This window comes from Carassius gibelio, chromosome B21 (genome assembly GCF_023724105.1).
Source record: "Carassius gibelio isolate Cgi1373 ecotype wild population from Czech Republic chromosome B21, carGib1.2-hapl.c, whole genome shotgun sequence".
In the NCBI taxonomy this organism is placed as follows: domain Eukaryota; kingdom Metazoa; phylum Chordata; class Actinopteri; order Cypriniformes; family Cyprinidae; genus Carassius; species Carassius gibelio.
The window spans coordinates 28,774,245-28,777,443 of NC_068416.1; the positions used below are offsets into that span (position 1 = coordinate 28,774,245).

At 33.4% G+C, this 3,199-nt stretch overlaps 1 long non-coding RNA gene across 1 annotated transcript; it reads left to right on the forward strand.

Moving 5' to 3' along the window:
* Positions 1-1,478: 1,478 nt before the first annotated feature.
* On the forward strand, positions 1,479-2,849 carry LOC127986378 (uncharacterized). Its single transcript, XR_008160845.1, has 3 exons — positions 1,479-1,545; positions 1,728-1,912; positions 2,120-2,849. It is a non-coding gene; the product is annotated as an uncharacterized LOC127986378 (long non-coding RNA).
* The last annotated feature ends 350 nt before the right edge of the window (positions 2,850-3,199 follow it).

Below are 3,199 nucleotides of genomic sequence, written 5' to 3' on the forward strand. Positions count from 1 at the left end.
AGTGATAATAATACTGTGTTAAACCAGGAATGTCTCAAACACCCATCAGTGAAACGATCCCAAACTAAATATGTGAGTAGGTGTGAAATAATATGGATATGAAAGCAGTAGCAGCGGGGGCAGACATCTGGTGTGTCTACATCTGGATCAAACCCATTACAGCTTCAATAGATGTTAACTACACATAATAATCTCCTCGAACAAATAAGTAAAACAGGCTTTAGAGGAGGAGCTGATGAACAATACAATCAGACAGTTTACATGTAAGGCATTATTGTCTGTCAAATATGTTTTTCCATCAGTTATGCTGATGATAATAAACTACCACATTAATAATAAAGATGACTTCACAGCTGGATCATTGTAACTAACTACTCTCAATAAAATAATTACAATTAGTCCAAAACACAGCTGCTAGATTTCAATAACATATCTTCCCAGTGTTATAATCTCTACACTGGTACCTGTAAGGTAATTACTTTATCGTTTGTGAAATAAGCCCATGATATCAACAGTGTGTGAACAACACAGCCGATTAAACCAGTCTGACTCAATCCAGTGCCAGATGAAGGTGTGGACTGCAGACAGAGATGATACACACATCATGTGGGTGTTAAACACGGTGTGTCCTGTTTCACACAAATCTCACAGTCACACTTTCCGGCTCATCACAAGGTAATCACACACTTTCATCTTTAACCCCTCTGTGATTATATATTTTATGCATATATTACATGCTGGTTGTTATAATATATATTCATAATGAGTTTATAAACTTTGGATTTTAAGTATAGTTTAAATACGTTTTAATTTTTTAAATCTTTAGTTTTCTTTTAGTTGAGTTCATGTTATCTGTTATCTACAGGATCTGAATGTTAGCATCAGTTCGGACACAGCTTGTTTAATTACTTTGGTTCAGTTTGTACACGTAACTGTTACATTTCCAAACTTTTAGCACTAATATTACAACATATCATCAAAAGTGCACATTTTTCAAACTTTTCTACATCTTTTCAATATTACAAGAGTACAAAACACAAAATCACCAAGTGATCCTTTTCACTACAGAAAAGAAGTGTTTTATCTATACAGTACAGACATTTAATTTACAGTAATGTTTCTTTTGCATCTCTTCTCATTCAGTTTAATGCATTTGTCTATTATTTAATTCAGCTGATCGTACTCAATTAATAATTCAACACATCTACAGATTTCTATGGACATAAATTCCACAGCTATAATTCCTGTAGCAATTTCTAATATGGATAACAGTGTTTAAATCAAACGTTCTCATTAAATATAACAATAATCTCTTATTTTGAAACAATGATTATGTGGAGTTAAAATGTGTGTAATATAACTGTAATAAAAACCGGAGTTCAGTTTTGAAAATGGATGACATCAAGTGTCATCACAATGGAGTTTTGTACTAAGACTTTTGAAAATGTACACCTGAAGTTTTATACCTAATGTTTTTCAGTGTCTCTCAATCCAGATGGAGCTTTAAAGTGTCGTTCTAACCAATCAAACAGGATCAAACATGAGGTGAGAGGAGAAAACTGTACAAAATACTTCACATGCAGTATTTTATTATTTATTTATTAGGAATATTCTAATCTTAATGCATCTTCTAATCACACCGAGTTCGTGCTGCTGATTGGTCAGGATTTGATTTGAATTCACATATGTTATATCACTTTAAAACTGTTGACTTTGTGTGATAATAGATATAAATGGAGTGTAGAAAGGAAAACGCATACAGAAAACTGCTGGAGCATGAGAATCCACAGAACAGCAAAAAACAAGAGAACTAGAAAAGAGGCCAGAAATGAGACACAAACCAGTGGATCTCGAGAGAAAAGCAGACGGAGACTTGTTAGACGGAGCAGTATGGATAGAATAAATCCAGAATGTAAGTATCTGTTTATTATGGAGCTTATGCTAGATATCACCTAGATATACACTCCTGTCATAGAGAGATTCATCAGACTGACTTTCTGCAGTCACAGATGAATTCAATATTTACAGATGTGTGATTGTTTAATTGATGTATTATTTTGATCATATTAACCATAAATTCCAAACAATGAGAATATCTGAATATGTTTGTGATTTCTAGTCTAATGTGATTTAGATGAGCCTGTAAAGAGTCACTCTGAGTTAAAGCTGAGGTGAGATTCTCACATCAAAACCCTTCAGATGTTCTCAAGGACAAACACCAGACCTCTGAGACACCAGCAGCTGAAAACAGATCATCTTCATCATCATCGCCATCATCTTCATCATCATCATCATCACAGATTCCATTGCTAACTATTCTCTCAGATCTTTATCTCAAATGCTGCACTTTAATGACAACAATTTAACTCGATGAATGTTTGATCTGCATCTGTGTGACACAGAGACTTTTTTTTACAAAATATTTTTAATTTTGCACGGCCTCATACATTTCATGTATTAGGTAATTTTTAATATTCTTGTACATTTTTACATGCTTTAGATTGTTTTCTGGATATGTTTGTACCGTTTATACCATTTATTTTATATGCATTTATTATTCATGTTTTCACCATATTCTACATTTATGCAACAAGCACTGGAGATGATAATGGTTCGGTATATTTCATTTGTGCAGTTGACATATTTAGCTATGCAGAACTTATTTGTACAGAGTAGAGGCCAAATGTGTTTTCTGGCCTGGAAAAATTTATATATTGTACATATTTTTTGTATCTATAAAATGCTACATGCACTTAAATCTTAAGTGCTCCTGATTAGCCTAAATGTGTCTATGTTTACGCGAATCATTCATGATCCAGCTTCACCAACAGAAGAATTGAGTGTAAGGTTTTTTTAATGAATCTTTGCAAATCGCCCTTTCTTAGCAGCTCGGAAGAAAGGGGGAGCAGTAATCAGAGCTCATTAACATTTAAAGGAAAATGCAATAAAACTGTGTGCTCTGAAAAAGAAAGGGTTAAAAATATGTTGTTGTTTTTTACACTACCATTGAGAAATTTTAACCAAACTATGTTACAGACTTGTCCTTAAGACCCTAAAGAATCATGTCAACTTGTGGAAAATGGGCATCTGATGACCCCTTTAAATAAAATAGTATTTGACATAATTGTATTTGACCTGTTTCCATGTACAGGTGAGGAATGATTGAAAATGCCAATACACACTGACGGTTGTCATCATC